The sequence below is a fragment of the Lichenostomus cassidix genome, chromosome 1 (assembly GCF_008360975.1).
Source record: "Lichenostomus cassidix isolate B80296 chromosome 1, HeHo_3.0, whole genome shotgun sequence".
NCBI classification, from domain to species: Eukaryota; Metazoa; Chordata; class Aves; order Passeriformes; family Meliphagidae; genus Lichenostomus; species Lichenostomus cassidix.
The window spans coordinates 27,183,671-27,205,250 of record NC_139479.1 but is presented as its reverse complement, the minus strand read 5'-3'; the positions used below and the strand labels follow the sequence as shown (position 1 = coordinate 27,205,250).

The 21,580-nt window shown below is 37.9% G+C and overlaps 1 protein-coding gene across 1 annotated transcript in view; it reads left to right on the top strand.

Annotated features, from left to right (window-relative positions):
• Positions 1 to 21,580, top strand: part of LOC146444388 (pinopsin-like) — a 74,742-nt gene that overhangs the window by 29,443 nt on the left and 23,719 nt on the right. The window lies entirely within an intron of this gene.

Genomic DNA, 21,580 nt, shown 5'->3' with positions numbered 1-21,580 from the left:
TTTAAATTATGAGAACTATTCACATTTCTGTGCAATACTGTATTTTTTTCAGAATTTCTAGATCATATTTCCAGTAGAAAAGCTGACTGCTTTTTGTCGTTTCAAAGCAGAGGAGAACTGAAACATATTAGATGGCATATAGTATGTATCTGTGATCAGTGATCAGTTCTTTGAAGTTCTGATTATTTTCAAGTCTTCTTGGCTTCTAACATGATCAGAATTATCCGAATCCTGTAGGTGAGGGGATACCTAAAACAACTGTTTTGAAAATTGTTAATAAAAAAGCCATGGAATACTTGGAAAATAAAAGACAAAAAGTCGTATCTCACTATTTCTTAGTAAGTTATTAAATTCTATTGAATAGTTAATTTAGTTAGACTCTGATTGCAATCTGTAGATGGTATTATGTACATAAAAAATTCTTGCATATCAAGTCTTTCTGTCTAAAAATTTTCTGATAATTTCTGTAACCACTCTCATCTTCACAGCCCAGGAGTCCCATTGCCTCTTTTCTCCTTTGCCCTCACACCATTCTTTTCATGTGGATAGATCTCCTCCTTCCTTCTTTCAGTAAAGAGATTTCCATACATTTTTTCCTTTGATGGTGTGAAGATACTGTGAATATACACTGATTTTCCAATGCTTTGCAAAGCTAATACTACTATTCCTATTGTACTGAAGGAAAGTACGTGGTTTTGAGAAATTGCCTTTGAGAATTCAAGGCCTTTTAAGGATCTATCTAGTCTAATTCTTTTCTCTATGTTCTCTCTGTACTCAGTAGAGAAAGAAAATCACATCAAGGAGATTATGCACAAAACTGGCAGCCTTTGTCAGATGCTGGTGCATAAGATAAGTACCATTAAAAGAAGCAAATTGTATTACAACAAAACAAGGAAATAGTTTGACCTTGAAAAGAGGATATTGTGTATAACTAATTATTATTTTTAATAGTACCTGTTTTCAATTATTTTTAAAACAATAGTATGACAGTAAAATTATTATGCCATTATGTCATTGGTATTTGATGCCATGTCATAATATAAGTACAAACATAACTTTACAAGCAAAATCTGTAGCATTCTGGCACTAACTTCTGACATTCATGCTTTTATAGACAGCAATTTTCAGATGTCAGTATTTCATGTTTCAGACAGATCAATCCTTACATTTTTGTTCAGGGATATTACAGTGAAGCAAGTGCTGATTATTCCTGTTAGCTGATTTTTTTTTTTAAATTTTAATGGGAAGCCTGTTTGAATAAAAAGTTGCTTTCATTAGGAAGATTTACTAGCCTGCTTAATTTTTAAAGAGCTTACGTATTCTTTTACTCTTTCATAACTATAAAGGCTGGCCCAGGAGTTGAAATTATTATTATGTAGCTATCATGAAGACACTGTAAATGTAGTATTGATTTTTGGGGTTTTCTGCTTTCAACTGCAAAAATAGTTCAGTTGTGTGCACTACATTTATACCAGTTTTTATTAAAGGATTCTGTCTCAAGGGGATAAAATTCAGTGTTTTCTGTAATAGTGGAGTGAAATATCAGATTCTGAGAAATAAAGCAGACAGCTCACAATTTTTTTCTTTGTGTATACCTGTAAGGTTTGTAAGTTCACCATCTCAGCCTTTAGGAGAGTAAAGGTATTGTGAGTCAATCCAACATAAAATACCTTTCAAAGCCTTTAAGGACTTCAACATCTGTGATTGCACAGACACATCTAATTCACGAGTGACAGGTGTATTCACTCTGCGTTGTTCCCAGTATTTCTGTTTAAAAAGTGTTGACCGAATGTTAAAGCATGTCATCAGATTAGTCTTTATTTTTTGAGGTCTGATCATGCTAGAAGGGAAACAGACAGGAGAAAAGATTATGATCTTCGTTCCCTTGTGCTTGGAGAAATATAAATCATTAGTTAATTGTCTGCACTTTGCAGAGAAGCAGTGATAAAACTTTAGTGTAAATCAGGCCCTGTACAAATTCATTGTAAATCAAATTAATGGCTGGTCAGAAAATAGGAATTCATTGGGTTTGCCACTTTTCATACTTTATCTAAACTGGGGAGAAAATAAGTCTGTCATAATCTTTAATAACAAGCTAATAGAAATTTAAGATCTGATGCATTAATCTCTGGATGCATTATGACCATAAAAAATAGCCTGTGGTTTCATGAGTTTTTCAGTTTACAGCAAATGGTGTACATCAATACCAAGCACTCATAGCATCTCAGTTCAGGGTATGATTTAGTAAATGTTTTTTGTGATAAGAAAAAGCATAAGATTTTTTTTCTCTCACCAGTTATAAAGCTGGAAAGGTTAAATGTACAGAAGAGTGTTTTGCAGGGTAAAAAATGTGGGGTTTTGCACTTAGCATGGAAGAACTTAGCCACATTTACTTACTTACTCTTCTGTAGTTTAACTCCACTTCAGAGACTAACTTGTGACCTCAGGCAAACTCCCTGACAGAAGACTTGGAGGAAAATTAATTGTCCTACATGCAGCAGCACTGTGGCATTGTCCCCTAGAGAAACACTTCTGAAGGTCTATCTGCAAAGAGAGGCTGCTGTGCAGTGAAAAAAGAATAAATGTGCAATGCCCAAAAGCTTCTTTCTCTGGTGACCACCATGCGCCTGATATCACATTAACTGTGCCACTGTGTGAGAGGCCAGTCCCCAGCCAGTGCTGTCCAGGGGGAAGTCAAAGCAGAGGGTGGGAAGTCAAAGCAGAGGGTGGGAAGTCAAAGCAGAAGGCTTTGTTTCACAGTACGTGAACCACAGTGTATAATATAGCAAAGCCTTCAGTCAAAATTGTAGAATCATGGAAGGGTTGGAAGAGACCTTAAACACCATCTAGTTCCAACACCCTTGTCATGGGCAGGGACATCTTCCACTGAACCAGGTTGCTCAACGTCCCACCAATGTGTCCTTGAATAGTTCCAGGACACAGCTTCTCTGGGCAACCTGTTCCAATGTCTCACCACTATCACAGTAAAGGCTTTTTTCCTAATATCCAATCTAAACCTGTGCTCTTTCAGTTTGAAGCCATCCCCCGTGTTCTATCTCTACATGTCCACGTAAATAGTCCCTCTCAAGCTTTCTTGTAGGTCTCCTTTACTGGAAGTTACTGGAAGGTGCTATACGATCTCCCCTGAGCCAAAATGTAGCTCTGCTTTTTCCTAGTGGAGCAAAGAGGGTTAACAAGGATGTTTGCTTTGACTTTTTAATCCTTATTTCATCTCATCGTTAGTCCCTGTGTTACTTACAACTCCAAGGTTTCATCAGGGACATTTGTAGTAGCTATTACTGTTCATTGGTTCTGTGATTTAGCCCCTTTTCCACTGCTGAAAATCCCAAAGGTGCAAGTGGCAGTATATGTTGGCAGTAACTGAAGGCAATAATTTTACCTGAGAACTTTATCATGTGTTGAAGAACAATGGCATGAAATATCCACATGCTACAGAGGTATGAAATGGATGCAAATTATTTTGTGCTTACATAATGAAAATCAAAATCATATAAAAGAACAAATGTAAACATGTAAAATCTAGAACAAATTTAATTTCAAAATTTCTAATCCATTGTTTTGTTAGTTTCTAAATATTTCTCCTCTGGAATATTTAGATGTTAAAATAAAACAACATCCTCTTGACCCTGAAACCACTCAGAGACCCAGTAGCCTTGTACAGCAGCGCTTAACCAAAGTGACATGGAGCAAAAGATCCTGGAAATCCTTGGAGCTGATAGCCTAAACTGCCTGTGTGATCCACTATCCTGAATAAAATAGCTCTGCAACTAGGCACTAAAAGGCCTGGCATTTTTGGTCTCTGTCAGACATATTGTCCAGGAACAAGATAGAAGCCCAGGGACACTTGGGTACCACCAGAAATATCTCAGATTTGCATGTCCCCACAGGGTGTTTTCATTTTTGTGAATCAGGTTCCCAGTGCAAAAATATCATGCTAGGAATTATTTTGACCTTAGCTAATCTGTAAATTTCCAAGGAAACACTTCTGTCGCAGTGCAGCCAGCTTATAGAATGCTGAGAGGGTTTCTGTGTTTCTAGCTTTTCCCACCTTCTCCATCTTTACCAACTTGCTCAGTATGCATATGAAGTATGATAATAAATGTGCAGCTCTTGCATTCACATAATAGCTCTTTTCCCCTGGGGTTTAAAAAGGGTAAAGGTGCAGATACTGGTATTCAGCTCACTTTGCCTCATCATTACAGCAAAGGAGTGTTGCGAAGTCACAGTAATTTTGATGTTCTAAGAATGTGTTCTCTCATGTTCATGCAGTCAATCCAAAGATGTATTATCACAAGTTTTGTTTTGGGGTTTATGCATCTATATTTGCCTTTTTTTTTTCTTCCCTTTGTTATTAAAATAAACAGCCAGGATATTTTATAGAATTCTTCCCCTTTATTAAATTGTTGCTGCTTTGCAGACTATTTGTCTCCATTTTGTGGTGAATCAGTGGGAATTAGCTTGTGTTCTCCGCAGTAGATTGAAACTGGGGTCATACTTCAACTTACAAGTATCTTTTGTCTTACTATACTTACTATACTTATTTCAGTGGGCCTGATACTAAAGTGAGGGCCACTGTCACAAGTGAAAAATTATGGCAGAAATAGGGCCAATAATCTCCTAAATACAGATTTAAATTTCAGGCAGGGTTGTATTAATTTGAGTCAATAACAATTGATTACCAATACTCTGAGTGTCTTTAATCACTAGCCTTGGTAGAATATAACCTTACAGCACTCAATGCTCAGTGTAGCTCAGTTGGATTAAACACTGGGCCAGTCAACTGGGTGAATATTAATGTTTGTTTGCTTGTTTGTTTCTTTGTTTTAAATGCATGTCAGGGCCATAAGTGGGAAGGTAAGTGTGGAGCAGGAGGAAGGGAGCAGCCAGAGAATCAGCACAGCTTGTGGGGTCAGGTAGCTGCTCCTGGGCAGGTCTGGGAAAACACTGCACCCTGATGGAGAGCAGCTTCCAGCAGAGTGAGACCCGTCCTTGTGAACTATGGAGAGCAGAGGCTTCTGAGGCTTTTTGAAATTAAGGACTAACATATAGCTTTTCAAAACTTCTGCTCCTGCTGGAAGAAAAGAGATACTGTTCAGGCAATTTCCAGTTTGCAATTTCCTGTTTGCACCTGACACTTGTTTTACAGGGTGCCTCCTTTACTGAAGGAGTGCTTCCAAACATTCCCAGGAGAAATGATACCCAGCTATCACATCAAGTAGAGAGTTTTACATTTCTTATTAGGCAGATGTTTCATTTGAATTTCACTTCACTAGTAAGTGAAGATGAACTCTTCAGCTGCCTAATTACAGAGATCTTCATATTAAAAAGCTCAGGAATCCTTATGCAGTGAATCAGTATCCCTCTGGACAGGCAAAGGATAGAAAAGAAAATTATAAGGTCTTAAGTAGCCAAAGTTTCCTTCAGAGAAATACGCATAAGGTGTATTACTCTATTTCTCAAATTATTTTTGAAATTATACTCCAGCTGTTGCCTCTCCAACTTTTCCATTTCATACAGTTTTCATTGAAAGTTAACCACTTTGTGGTCTTAACTTATTCTTCCCTTGTTATTTCAAAGTATAAAACTTAAAAGAATGAACATTCACTCTTTATTTATAATGTTTAGGGTCCTGAGACTTCATTCCCCTGTTCACCAAGCATCCTTTTTTTTTTTTTTTTTCCAATGGTTCTTCTTTTAAAATGTCTACATTATATGCATCTTAAAACAACAAACAACCACCTCTGGCTTGAGGTAGAGTCACCTGGGCTTACAATGAATGGGTAATTATTTGACTTCTAGTCAGTAGTACAACTGACATCTGCTAAGCAGCTAAATTAATCACAGATGAGTATGTGCTAGGGTTGCCTTAGGGTATATTCCAGACCTTCTCCTGTACTTCAGAGTGGTAATCTGAATTTAAATGGGAGATCTGTCAATTAAACATCTTCTCAGGTAATAAAAAGCATGTAAGGTGTTTTCTAAGGACATCTCAGCAATATTAGTTTTCTTCCTGGTCACTTGGAAGAGGCACAACATTGCAGTTTCTGAAGGCTGTAATATTAATTTTATCTGATAGTATAACTCTTCACTTGAAACTGCCCCAAACATGGAAAGATAAATTGCTATTTACCTGAGATCTTGCTAATTAAATCTGGCCTATTAAAGATTAAATATAAACAAAGTTTGAATGAAACCAGCCTGCACTGAAATTAAAAAGGAAGAAATTCATAAATATTCTGAGCCTAAATTTAAAAAAAACCAAACAAAAATTGAGCAAACACTCCCATAAAGAAGGGAGCTTTCCCCGCCCGGCAAACACTGAAGTATACACATTTTCATATTCCCATTGGCAGTCCCACTGAACATACCTAAAATGTTGGTTGTATGTCTGTAAAGCACTGAATACAAGCTATTGCCTTGCAGAGAAAATAGAATTAATATTACCACTAGTTCCTGATTGCAACTATCCCTGGTTGAATGCCAGCAGCACTTTGCTCTGCTCTGCTGCCCTCAACATGGAGCTGGGCATTTAAAGACACCTATCTCTGGGAAAGTTCACTTAGCAAATTCACCTTGTATATTGCTTTCTACTTTCTCTATTGTTATGACTTGCAAGAGCTCAATAAAAGTCCTTAAAGGCCTTACCTGATACTTTTCTCTCTTTCACTTCCTGAACAACATCAGGATATTAGTTCAGTTTAAATGTCAACTTGAAAGAACTTTCACATTTGTTCAACCTGGCCTTTCTGCATCAGTCTTTAATCTTACTGAAGAAAATTTGTAACTGGTTGGTAGCCTGGCCTTGGCCTTTTGTTAATTGCATGCTACTCCTGGAAGTCTTTTCTTTTTGCATGTTTTCTTTATTCAGTGGTGTAAATGCTCTTCTGCCCTGCTTATGCTTCTGTGCTCCAGGATGGTCAAGGCTCAGTAGGCACTTAGTCAAGTCAGCCTGGAACATTTTGGATTTTCTCAATATATAATTAAATGGATTTGCTTTGGTCTCCACTGCTGGCTGAGTAGTTCAGGATGTTAATTCACTCTAAATGTCAAGTTAAAAGACATACAATTCCAGCCTGCTGGAACGTCTTGTTAACTCATTCTTCTTTTTACTTTGACCTTTCCTTAGGGAGGTACAGGTATTGCTCAATTAGTTGCAGTCTTTCCAGAAGAGTGCAATTTTATAAGACTACACCATCTCTGAGGTCATAAAATTCACACTGGACAGGTTTCATACTGGCTCTAACAATATCTATCCCTGCTTACTCATTGCACTGTGAAGAATTCTTCTGTCCCAAAACTCAGAAATGAAAGTGTTGCTCACAAGTGAGCTGAATTTGCAATATCTATATTTAACAAATACTGACTTGAAGAGGGTTGGATTGGTTAGTTGCTAGAATTGCTAGAATAGTTTATATCTTGACACTAATTGTCCCAGATGTATTTACCCTATTGAAATTAGAATTAGAAGGAATTCTAGAGAATTATTAAAAATATCTGTGTTGATTTTTCCTGGCTGTAATTAAAAAAAAAAAAAAAAAAGCATATCCATAACAAAATTAGGCTGTGAAAATATTGTTCTAATGCCAATCTCTTCCTTGGAAAATAAAGGACATATTATACAATTGGAAGTAGTATTAATTTGCAGACTGAGAGAGTGAAACACGGATCTGACCACTGGCCAGCTGCAGAATCTCCATCCCTTGGTGTGTGACATCCTCAGGAGTTTTGTTAAAGCCCCCTTTAGTAGACTTACAGTAAATATCATGGAGATCAACAGCTGGGAAGTGAGTGCAGTTGACTAGGAAAGCAAGGGACAATGGCCAACAACAATTGTCTGAAGCAGCAGCAAGGCAGGTGAGCAGCTTTGTCAGCACTGTCACAGATCAGGGGTGAGGTGGGCAATAGCAGGTGATAGCAGCACCTGAGGTGCAGTTATTTGTGCAAAGTAACTCTATCCCACATCATATATATACATACATATATGATGAAGGGCTCTTGATTATCACCCTTCAAAGAGTTGGTTTGAATAATTTAATGAAAAACTCAGTTCTCTGTTCAGGAAAATCAAAATAAATAAGATGTTAGAAATTGCTAGGAAAGGGATTGAAACAAACATTCCCAATGTTGTTATACCATTGTGTAAACTTGAATATTGCAAAGAGTTCTGGTCATCTATTTGAAAAGGATATAAGAGAAACAGAAAAGGTGCAAAAGAGGGTAACAAGTGTTATTGGAGCTACAGAAGTAGTATTCAAGGAGAGATTAAACAGTGGGAGAAATATCCTTAGAATACATTACCACCTTTCAAGCATGGTACTATATTTCAGACACTCAAGTTCTGCAAGGTGAAATCCGAGATTCCCAGATTATAATATGATCCAAGCTGGAAAGCATCCTGGCCCATACAGAATACCACTGAGAACCCTGTGTATGTAGATATTGTTTCAGAAGCAGGACATCAGCTCTCAATTTCCAAGTACATCCCCAAAAGCAAGCAAGAGTTGACTGCATCACACCAAGTCCTTCCTTCCCCTTCCCTTCCCCTTTTCCTTTCCTTTTCTCCTTTTTTCCCTCTCCCCCACCCTGCCCCCCACTATTTTCCCTCCTGTTCCATTCTCTCCTGTCCTTTTCTCTCCTCATTCCTATTCGTCTCAGTCAACAAGAAGTTTGCTGATAACAATTGTTTTCATCTAAATTAAAGCCCACATTAAGGTATAGCTACCTGATCATGTTTTCTGACTGAACCATTCTAATGAGCCCCTATATTAGATTACTCTTAGATTGCTCCTGAACAAATCCTGCAGCTGTATGAACTGACACCTTCTCAGACACAGTCAGTGGTCTCACTGGCAGAAGACAAGTTTGCCACATGTTTAACTGCCACTTTACTCTAATGATTTTAACCACCACAAAAAAAAATATACTAAAGAACAACCATCATGCAGTTTTAATTCCTAACATTCTTTCCTGCACCTTTATGTCTATCCCCTTGGAGTATGTGAGAATACATAGCAAGAAGCTCAAATGAACCATTACAGAGTGATAGCAATTTTTCTGCTTGGATATAAAATTCAGAATATGTATTGATTGTTTTCAGTTGTCATCAGTACTGTGCTATTTATCATGTTCCCTTATGACTCATAAATCTGTGCTACCCAAAGAAATAATTTATACAAGTGCTACCTTTTTTACAGCAGCACAGTAAAAACAATAGAGTAATGTGCTTGCTATACTACTCCCCTTCAACAAATGAGAAACAAATTTGAGGGAAAGACAATATTATTTAGAAGTAAAGTTCCAGACTGAGCCATCTTGTATCCCATCATGTTCTAAGAGGTTATTTTGTTTTTTTTCTTACTGAAATTGTTTCTTTGCTATAATAATACTCTTTTACAGGCTCAGAGCTGTCAGGATTCAAAAGAATTAGTGGTATCAAAGGCAATATAACCTGATGGGCTATTGGTGTTTTTCACTGTTTTCTTCCAAAGTAAATATGCCTATCAGGAAGATGTGTTTTACTTTATGTATGATTACAGTTCACATATGAAAATGAAATGGAGCTTGCCAACTCGCCAAGTTTTGCAAAGTTACACATTTTATTTTTAATGTGTAATCTATTTGTCTTCCCTATCAACAGTATAATTCAGCATCAGTATACTTTACAATTGTGTGTCAGCACTATCTGTATTGTGCTTTTTCTGCAGAGAAATGACAAAGATTTATCTAAGTCTGGCAAAGTTAAAACAGCTCATCACTTTTACAAATGCCTGGCTCTCTCCTAGAAATGCCAGTAGGACGCCAGCTGGGCTATTAGTGCTGTAAAACTGCCACTTCTTCCCTAAGAGATGATGGTGGCTCTATAAAAATCACTGACCTGCCTTTAAGCAAGCTTGGTGAACTTTGTTTCAGTGAAGACCATTGACGGCCTGTTGCAAAGTCAGCAGGAAATATTCAGCAGGTCCCCACTTCTCAGATGAATGCTCTGTGCTATGGGCAATTTTAACATTTACTCAGCATTAATAGGCTTATTAGTAGCCTACTAATCCTTAGTAAGATTTATAAGAGAAAAACATTATTTTCTGTTCATCAGTCTGGACATTTACTGCAGAAACATCAGCCAAAGCATTTTGCTTCCCAAAGATTCATCACCTCAACATTTCCAACTACCTCCCTTCTATGGACACCCCAACAAGTCGTAGTTAGGCAATACCAAACAGGAGGTAGAAGGTATTTTTTCCTTTTTTATGTTTGGTCTCTCTCTCACCACTCTAAAAAAGGCTTTGAAGTTTTTGTAGTTGAATATTCTGAATCGGAACTGCCAACATGGGTTGCTCAAAAGCTGGCCAGAATTAACTGTACTCACATTTTGACAGGTAACCAGCTCTAGTGGATAAAGGGGAAACTGCAGTCATGATACAACTCAATTTCCTGGCACATGAAATGCCCTTAGCAACTACAGATCCTAGTGGATTGCCTGTAAAGTGCCTGTTTCATAGAGACCAGTGAAGTGCTTTTCATTAATGATATTGATCAATTGATACTGATCTATAATTAAAACTCAGTGAACAGCAGGATTTGTTCATGCAAGTTCAAGGTTTTGCATAGTGAGAAATCACACAAGGTGAATAAACACAGGCTGGGAATCAGTACAGTCTGAAGGATCTAATTTGAATAGTGAGTGCTGCACAATGTGTGGGTTTGGGAACACGATACCTTTGCAAACAGAATAGATCTGATTTTGGGACAGGTGAGCAGAGGTGGGGAACACCTGACCTTGCTTGTGCTCTGTTCTGTCTGCTGGTTTTGTTAAACCAAGATATGCAAATTTTGGGAACAATATGTGAACAGTTTTCTAGTGTAAGCACACTACTACTAAAGATAAGCAGTTGTAACTAATTGTGCTTGCACACCCTTACACCAATGGAAAGGCACAAGGAAATAATTTCTAGAAATGAAGGTCTAGATCAGATGTTACTAAAAGATCTGTAAGGATTTGTATATTGAAATCATGGAGAAGGTTGTTCAGGGATATGAAATATCTTTCTATCAGACAGTAACTCTCAGACTGGTTGAGGAGTATTTGTCCTGGATTTATTGCATACTGGGGAAGGGGGAATGATGGACACCAAATCCCTTGAGAATCCTTCCAGCCCTAGCTGCAAGATTTTAAATGCATTAAAATTCATGAAATTCCTGATATTTATTTGCAAAGATAGTAAAACCACTTCATCACGGTAACAGGAAATGTACGGTACTAGAGTAGTTTATGACAATATGAAAATGAAAGGGTAGGAAGGCAGACAAATTCAGTCCTTTGTCTCCACCAGCTGCTATTTATTTTAATGTGCATCTGACAAAGCAATATAAACTTCCAGAATGCCAGATTTGTGAATATGTAAGAACAGCTATAACCCAAAACTTTGCTGACTCTGTCACATTTCGCATTTGTTTTCACTTAGTTTGAGAATATTTTATGGCATGTTTATTATACTTAGGAATGCATACTTCAGTGTTTCTGTTGCTTTAGAAAACATGTTCTTCCTCTCTTTTGAAATATTATATCCAGCTTCAGAAGATAGACAAAAGAAAAAAATTGTTTTAATCTGGAGTTGAAAAATCATGTATGCTGGTAAAAGTATAATTCAGAGACATTTGACAAGAAAACCCCATACATATCTCTGGTTTTTTATACTGCTTTGCTCTATTTTCTAGTGGTGATGCTGACTCTGCAGGGAAGACATCTAGATGGCTCCACTTTAGGCCATACTTTGGTGTAAAGCTGAAATAAAGAAAAAATGGCATTTATATCCCTCCCTCAGCCATACGTATCTAGAACTTACAAGTTTTCAAGCATCATTGCTTCCACAGATCCACAGTCTTCCATCAGAGAGGATACAGAGAGTAGAAACTGGAAGTCTCTCAACAAGTTCATCCATTTGAGTTATAGGCATTTGGAAAATTGGAATGTTTTGGGCTATATAAGTAAGCACCTTATTTTTGTTGGTTTTGTTCAAAATTCTAACAAGGAGTAGTATCTAAAATACAGCTGCCCATCCTTTCTGTATTACATAGGAGTCATAGTGTGTTTTTACCTATGTCATACTGCATATCACAAACCTATGATCTGGTCAGAGCTGGATCTGGCATGTCTCAGAGTACTGGGCATGGATGGACTCTGGTCACTTTTTTTAGACTGGGCACTCTGGGACTTGTTTTTCTAGTCCATTCTTTCCATGTTGTATTGCTGCCTACCAGCTGCCTTGTATCTGACACCTTCAAAGGGCCACATATTATATACTAGAGAATGGATGTTACTTACTCCATGTCTAACTGTTTATTCTTTCCTTACCTATTCCCTGATCTTTTTCTTAGAGTTTTTTATGCTGTCTTTACCTTGTAGTGTCAAATTTTGGTCTACTGGTATGAATACCCCAAGTCCAGTAGAACTTTTTTTAAAATTTGTTTTGTGGGTTCAGGAATGAAACTTTTAACAAAACGAATTTTCTTCTTGGTTTCGTATTGTTTTGTTTTGTTTTTTGTTAACTGCATTGATTCTAGGTAGATCTAAAAATCAGCCAAAGAATCTCATGCTCTGTTTATTTCTGATACCCACTGGTGATACAACTCTGGCTTCACAATACAAAGCCAATAAGTAGTTCATTAAACAGTGTTTTTTAAATAAATCGTATTTATTTTATTCATGTAGGAGCCTGTTTGTAATTGATAAATAAAGAACTGAAAACTGTTTTTCCATGTTTGTTAAACCTGTACCATTTTATTAATAATAACCTTGTTTGGGGCCATACCTGTTTATCTATCTATCTGATCTATCTATACATATATATATATCTCCGGTATAGTCTCAGCTTTGCAAACTGACCAGATGGATAGAAATAGCTGTAATTACAAATTGTAATTTGTAATTTCCAATTTGTAATTACTTAATTGTAAGTATTGCATAACCCCAACTCTTAAAATCCCAGTGGCTCCTCTCCATGCTGCCCCTGTGCTTGGAGCTTAGGTATGCCTGGCAGGCAGGGGGACAGATTTGTATTTGCACACACCCCATGTTCTGGAGACACTCTGCACTCATCACCCACCTCATGGGTAGGGAGTTAGTGCAGAGGATTATGAAGTATTTATTATTGGCATCAGTCTCGTCTAGTTCTGGATTATTTTGTGTTTAATCACAAGCATAAACTGCTGCACAGTCAAAGGCAGACCTACAGATCTGGTGTATCAAACTCATAAAATTGTAACAAACTTCCAAGCTTCTGCTTCTCTTGCCTTTTTAGTAATCTAAAACAAATATGAAACTTTACAACCATTTGTTTCCTAACTGAAAGTCATAAAATTATATACAATATATAAAGGACTGTTGGTAATCCACAAGCTACAGAAAAAGAATTTTTCTTCCTTTTCTGTGTGTGAAGATAAATTAAATATTTATGAGCATCAGGCTAGGTACAACTCAGTAAGCCAATTCCCCCTTGCTCACCCTCTTTGGCATATCAGAGTGAGTGCTCAAGAGACCTAACTTCTTCAGGCACAACACAACCCTGGATACATATCTCCCAAGGAAAAAGTGTGTACACCTGAGCTTCAGTCTTATTGGTTAAATTTAATTTGTCTAACCTAGCTGTTTACATGAATTTCTACCTCCAGTTTGTAATTCTGCATTGAAAAAAGGATGATATGCTGTAGAGTGAGACTAAAATTCAGGAGGGTGTCAAGGGTCCTGCTGAGAGGAGAAGAATTAATTATGTCCAGACTTTGCAGGGTTGGGTTGGCTTTGTTTTGTTGTTTGTTTTTTTTTGAATACACCTGTGCCATAGTAAATGTATAAGAATTTGAGAGAAAGCATTTGGAGGAGAACATTTTAAGCTATTTTTGGCATAATTCCTATATTTAAAAAATTGCCAATTAGATGAGAGCTTTGAAAACACTTTGCATTTATATTCTTTGTAGGGTCTATAGGATTTGACAGGCAGATCCAAGCACATCTATTAGGCTTATTTAAATATAAATAGCTACATGTCAAAGGAGTACCCACATGTCCTTAATGATTCCTTGCTTTATGTCAGTAGAAATTTTCAGGAGAGTGGGAGGGGATCCCTCAGTAAAGTGTGGGAAAGCTTGACCTCTTCCCAGGAGAAAGGGCAATTGAGATTAGGTACTGAAAGACTGATGATGCCTGAGAGATTTTATCGTCTAATTTCCCTGTAAGGAGCACAGCTACTGATCCAGAGGAAAGCAAAGCTTGAGTTCTCACCCACGTATACTAGCCTGGTGAAAAGAAGCATTAAATGTGAGTGAGAGCTTACATACCTGCAAAAATGGAACTAGGGGAATAGCCAAGCTCCATTCTCAGGGGAAACATTACCCTGACACCTTTTTTTTTTTAATTCACACCTCAGATTCAGAAAAGGTATTGGTGAGTAATACTTGCAACCTAACTTGCTTTTTCCTAACTTTCTTCTCCAAGCTTGGATGACTCTGGTGTAAAACTTTTCACACAATTATGGAAATGTGCATGTGTGTGTATATATAATGTGGATATATAAATTTGTAACATATATATGATGCGTATACATTTTTGCAGAAATACAAATATGTGTATATACATATTTCAAATTGGTATTTTTTGTCATCTTTGACTGAAAAAATTTTTCCTTTAGGTACAGGAAAGTGTGCAGTCCATTTTCTATGTAGATGGCAGTATATTTTTATTCAGCATCAAGCAGCCTAGAAAGAAACCTGCAAAGAAATTTTATACCTGTCAGTTCATCTGTTTTTGAAGGTTTTAACTTTATTAGTGATGTTGTATATACAAATTTTACATATTTCTGTCCCTGGAAGAAAGAACACAGAAACCAATAAGGAATTAAGGTCTGACATTTTCCCTTCCTGCTTCAGAAATTCTTCCGTGCAAAGTACACCACAGTCAGCTTTAATTTTTTTTATTATTCCTTTAGTGTCAGCTGGGCTATTCAGTCAGTCAAAATCATTGCAATAGTTTTTACAACAACAACAAACCTAATGCAAAGCAGAAGGTTGTTATTAAATTGTTGGTTGAAAATATCACTTGTTGTCAAGATTTTCAAAAAGAGGAATGTTAAACTAAGTTACTGGCTTGATTTTCTGAAAATGAACTCAGCACCTTCCACCTTTCTAATGGCAAGTTGCGTTGCAGAGCAGCAACGCCTGTAGTAATATTATAATACAGATTCACATCTTCCTTATGTTTGGGACTCCAGAGCTGGATGCAGCACTCCAGGTGGGCTCTGATGAGGGCAGAGTAGAGGAGGAGAATCACCTCCCTGACCTGCTGGCCACTCTTCTTCTGATGCAGCCTGGGATGCATTTGGGCCTTCTGGGTTGGAAGAGCACGTTGCTGGCTCATGTCCAGCTTTTCATCCATGAGAACCCCGAATTCCCTTTCCACAGGCATGGTCTCAGTGGCCTTTCCCAGTCTGTAGTAATTTTTGGGATTTCCCCAACTCCTGTGTAGCACCTCACACTTGGACTTGAACTTCCAAAACTGAGTGTTTGGACAATGCTGTCAGTGACATGGTGAGTTCATTGAAGCTGTCCTGTGCAAGAGCAGGTGCTGGACTCTGATGATCCTTGTGGTAGTAATTAATGTACTTCTCTTTCTAAAGACAAACTGTTAATGCAGACCAAATGATAGCTGTCACATACACTTTTAATCATCTCATGTACACTTATACTAGAAAATACACAGTGAGTAAAGAAGGCCAGGATAAAACATGAGTTGTTATCGAGGAAGGGACTGACACCATAAGCTTCTTGTTTAATGTATGGGAGTTTGTTCACTGTGTTAGTCAAATTGCTGCTAAAAGCCCTTTAGCAGTGAAAAAAAAAAAATCCTGCATCTAAGAGGATTACAGTGTTTCTTAAGCCCACAATAGAACTTTGCTGAGTTTACCAGCAATAGCAGTTATGCTTTAAGGGCAATGTACAAAGCCATGAATTTTGTATTTAAAGCATCACTTCACCTTGAGGCATTAAAGCAGCTAATTCCCATTTCAGTAACAAAAATTTACAATAAAACAAGTCTTCAGCTGATAGAATATCCTTTCTGTGGACCTAAATTCCTACACTTAACAGTGACATAAAATAATTAGTTATATGGCTCCTTGTGTGGTTTTATGGTTTCTACCTTCTGTATTTGTTGCTATTAACTCATTATGTGGCCCCAGCTGAGCAAAATGCTCGTGTGTGTGCTTAAATCTCGGTTGCCTCACTGAACATGTGAGTGTAAATGCTTTGTAGAGTCAAGGCCCATTGAATTCTAAGATGACCCAAACCAGATGTTTCTGTTCAGTCTCCATTTCCACAGGACAATACATCTCTTCAGTGTTCACTTGCTTTGAATGTAGCCACACAACTGCTAATAAAGGAGGCATTTGTTTTTTAAGCCAATGAGCCCTCTTTTTCCAGTACTCTCTATTTTGAAAAACAAAATATTTCATCCCCCTTATTATTAATCTGTATAGTACCAGTTCTGGGGTAGCTCACACCGAGGAGTATATTACTTGGAGTGTCTGTTTCCTACAGCTTTTTAGAGCTTTCCATGCTTTGGAGGTGTGGTTTGTTTGTTTGTTTTCTCCTTTTTTCCTTGTTTTTGCTCAAGGGCAGAATCCATAGAGATGGGAGAGGAGAAAGCTCATTGTAACTGATGTTTCAGTCGCTGCTTAGTTGACTGCAAGATTCAGCAGAGGTTTGTTCACACCAAGCTATGAAGACCATATCTGATTTTATTTTTTATAAATGGAACAGAGAAGACTGTCTTACTTGACTGGTTCATGATGAAAGAAGGATGATCTTTTCCAGTTTTTTCCTCTACTGCAGCTTTTGCATAAAAAGTCTAGATCCCTTCTGTTCATTTCAAGAAGCTGTAGTAGACTAGTAGACTAAATGTTCAAAGATTGGCAGACTTCCTTGGATGATTGTGAATATTTTATTTGTGTCTGGTTTTGGTAGTGCTGTCGAATACTTGATCATGTCAAAACAAGCACTTATAGCTGATACTGAAAGATGCTGGCAGCAACAAACACTGCTGCTCATAAATAGCCTTTTCTTCACTGTGCAGTTCTGAAGTAGTGAAGTAAACATGGTTATTTGAGTGTAAGATGCACAAATACAGATTCAGGAATAATGTACCAGCCATAACAAAAAAACCACTTTGTATCCTGTTTCCATATTGCTTGTTTAGAGTGAGCTACATAAAGGATGCTTACAGCATCCACTATTGAGGTGCACAGAGTATAGTAACTGATACTATTTTCCATCTTAATAAATAGCTGGAGAAAGAAAAAGAGACTTGAAGGACAAAACATACAAACAGGACCCCTGATTTCTAAGATGTTATCATGTGCATGTTCCCTGCTTCAAGTGGCTCTGGATGCTGCATAGTCTCTCCATCTAGTGGTTGGATGGATGGGATGCCATATATTCTTCATGGCCTTTCAAGATGTTGACAGATGAAAATGAGTGCAATTAAAATATGAAGGAAATGCTTTATGAGAAAAAGCACATAGCTACATTAAGGAGGAGAGACTAAGGTAAATATGCAAAAGAAACCACAGGGGAATTTGGTGAAAACAGTCAGGTTAGATCTTCATCACTGAAACTTCCCCTTCTTAATAGCTAACTTTGGCCCAGCTCCCTTGCCTTACAAATATTAAAGAAACCCAGTTTGCCCATGGGTGATGGGAATATGATTGAGTGGCTGGATATCTGCCTCTGGCACTGTGGAACTTGTAGCCCCTGTGTACAACCATCCTCCAGGTCTTTCCTTGCACCTGTGCTTTCTTCTGAGTAGACGAAGTGCCACCAGTGTTTGCTTGGTCCCACAGCTCATCCCCAGATAAATCCAGAGGGAGCTGAGCAAGGGGCTGCAGTAGGTCAGATTTTTGGTTTTGGAGCACAGAAACAGACAGACTGTCCCCTTGGTCAGGACACTGCTCAGGGCTCTTCTCCGTATGATGTCATGTGATGGCTAAGAAAAATATTTTAAACAGTAAATCCCTGCCTGGAGGCAGGTAGCTGCTGTCTTCTTTTGTCTAGGCTGGAAAGCTCCAATATTTAGCCTGACAAAAGCCAATGGACTCAGCTGTGGTTGCCACCTGGCTGCTCCCTCCAGGAACAGGCTAACTAACCAGTTGACTTGGGTAGTGGTGAGGTCTGGACTGACGCCCGCAATGCCTAAATTGGGCAACCAGCCTTAAAATCATTTCCTTTGACTCCTATTATTTCCCATACCATTGTACAACAGTGTTTGGAAGGTTTATTTGTCTTCTGCAAGGACAGACATATTCTCTTTTCTCTTTAATGAAAGGACAGACTTGATGTCTTTAGAGAAAGTCAGGCTTCCTCTAGGTCATGCCTTTTCCCCAGGTCCTTGTGACAGGCCCACACATTTGCATACATCCAGTCTGAGGCTGTTCTCAGAGGTTCTTTGCAGAGTTCCTGCCACAGCAGGTATTTTGAATCCTTTTCTTGAACCTCCAACCTAACAATCTCCACAGTTACTGCAAAAACTCTTTTCATCTCTTTTTACTTACCCCCTCTGTATCCATATTGTAAGTTCCCATTGTCTTTGCTTTATGACCACTACAGACTTTGACCAGTGCTGTTGAAATTTTCTATGCTCTTCTCAGAGCTCCCCAGTTTCATCTTTTCCTAAACATGGAATAGCACTGCAGCCCATCACCTGGTGAGCAATGTAGCTGCTACCTCTTGTCAGCTGTGGATGCAGCTTTGGAGGTCAACTAATCAGCCTGTCACTTGGGCTCCTTCTAAGGACACTTCCACCATGCCACTCTCCTCACTGATTGCCAGCATGGCTTCTCCCCCACTCTGTAGCCTGTCACAGCTAAGGTACGTGCTCAGCACTCTGCCCTAGTCATCTAAGTAGTGGTGTCTTGTGTGTCAGACTGACTCGAAAGAGGTGTTGGGTATGTATGTGAGATGCAGTGTGGCTACAGGGCAAATCCAGAGCAGAGCTAATTGTGCCACTCAGTGTGGCACAGTTATGCTCAGTGTTATGCTCAGTGCCTGAGATTAGACAAGCTTGCCTGTCACTGCCTCCAGCTGAGTTCTGAAAACCCAAAACATTTCTGCTACTTCGCAGAATGAAGGTAGAAGAGTAACACCATTTTCTCATGAAAAAGTCCTCAACAACCAATCCCCTTTTCTTTAAACGTAGTGCTTTCCCAGCATTTATATTGCCAAATTTGGCAGGAGATAGTCTTTGTCCCAGAGAAAATAGCCGAGTTTACAGCAAAGATGTGTTTTCCAGCCATCCTACATAATTACAATCTGATCCCAATGGGCCCACTATTTCTTGTGCAATTTTAAAATGTGGTTTAGATCTTCTATGTATTTTAAATTTATATTATATATACCCTATATGTTCACATTTAGATTGAGCTTTACAAGCTCAACTACTCTAGAACATTATTTGAATCTATTTTTTCTCATCACTATCTGATGCTCTTCTATCAGCTGGATATCCAGGGAGGCATTTCCATTTGACTACTGAAAATACAGAGTAGCAATTGTGTTAAATTGTCTAGTAGTTTTAAAATAACAAATAGAATTATTTCAATGTTAAAATATCTCCTGCTTTTTCACCTGCAGAAGTGTAATCTTTCTGTAGGTTACACGAACATGAGTTATATTTTGCTGGATGCCTTCCAGCACCTATAAACAGACAATTTTTAAAGATAACACCTTCTAAAGGTAGGCTGCAAAACTGCAAAGGCAATGAAACCAAAAGTGTGTGGATAAATATAGTACATTATTTCAAAACTTCCTTCCTAAGGAAACGAGCTAAAGATGTGAAAGTTGAAGGACATGTGCCAAAATCACGCCCATAGTCACTCTACTTTTAGACATTTTTCCTTCCTTTATTTATGATCTCTATTTTTTGTGTACAGAGGATAAAATCTTGCGAACTCTTCAAGACTTGTGTCTAAACACAGAGCAAAAATGTGTTGCCTGATCCTTCTGTGTTTATTGAAGATCTTCAGCTGTGGATGCCATGGCTAACTGAGGCTTTGCATTCTTTGGTTAATATTTAATTCATAGCAGAGCTGCAGCTCACATGGGATCCTGGAATCATCAGTCAGAGAAATTTCCCATTAGTCATGAAAAATTTAGTTCAAATAAGCAATACAGGAGTGGACCATCATCTATTATTAATCCTTTTTTCAAGCTAAAGTAATTATGAAATAAACAGGTTCCATTCTTATTTAAAAAAAATAGTCCCAAGTCTTTTCAGAAAGTATAGATTTTATTTTGTAATTGCCATTTTGCAGAAAATCATAAAAAAACTAGACAGGAAAAATGATTATTAGTTTTGGGCAGACTATGTTTGTATGTGCTTTATTTACAGGAACATTTCCACTGAAACTCGAGATAGAACCAAGCACTCTAGAAGCCCAGAGTCACAATGAACTAAAAAGAAACTGTAACCATATTACTTTGCCTTCATATGTACTTTATACAGTCACTATATATGTTTTTAACTCACAATCTGACACATAAACACATCAAAAAACCCACGCTACAAAGAGGTAGGAAAAGCTCTGACTATTTCCTTGGCATGTGCAAGGGATGTGTCAGGCAACAGGAAATGACATTTGACTGGAATTGTTGGTTGCTTCCACCTTTAACTGCTCTCTGTCAATTTAGTTTAAACCTATTCATTTTTATTTTTTTTTTAATTTGATTAGGTGAGGTTTGGATGTGTTCCATTACAGGGAGTTGGTTTTTTGCTTATTTCTGTTTGTAGTTTTACATGGGCTTAATTCCCTTGGATGCAGTTTACTCTCGAGTGCCACATTCAAAAAGCAAAAAGAGCTAAAGTGGACATAAATTAGATTTGGCTGAGCACAAGACTCAATCAATATAGTTTAAACGTCTGAATAGTTCCTGAAGTCCTGTTGGTACATCTGAGTTTGGTAAACATGCTGGGGTAAAGCTGAGGAATCAACCATAACCTCAGGAGACCAGTGTGCTGAGTGTCCATCTACAGTCAGAGGAGAGAGACTCTCCAAAATTAATCTCCTTGTAGAGTTTGGTGGTTGGGGGATTTTTTTTGGTGGTTTTTTGTGTTTGATTTTTTTTTTTGTTGGTTCTTTTGGGGTTTTTTTAAATGGGTTTTGTTTGTTTGTTTGTTTGGTGGGGGATTTTTGCTTTTTTTAGGGAATGAGCTTGTTCATCACTGTTACCACCAATGCCACTCAGCTGAATTGGAAGAGCTTTCTGGAGTTGTCTAGAGAAAAATGGATTCACACCAAGTCTTAAATATAAAAGTTGGTGTTATTTTAATGTTTAAGGTTTATCTTAGAGCTCCAGAGTCCAAAAGGATATGATGCTTCAGTCCAGAACAGGTTAAAGCAGACTACATTTTGAAGCATAGATTGTAAATACTGCCACAGCAGAGCTGGATTTGCCCACACACTGTAAATACTGGCAAATTCATGGTAACAGGAGAGACTCTTGTACCATCACTTTGAAACTGCTC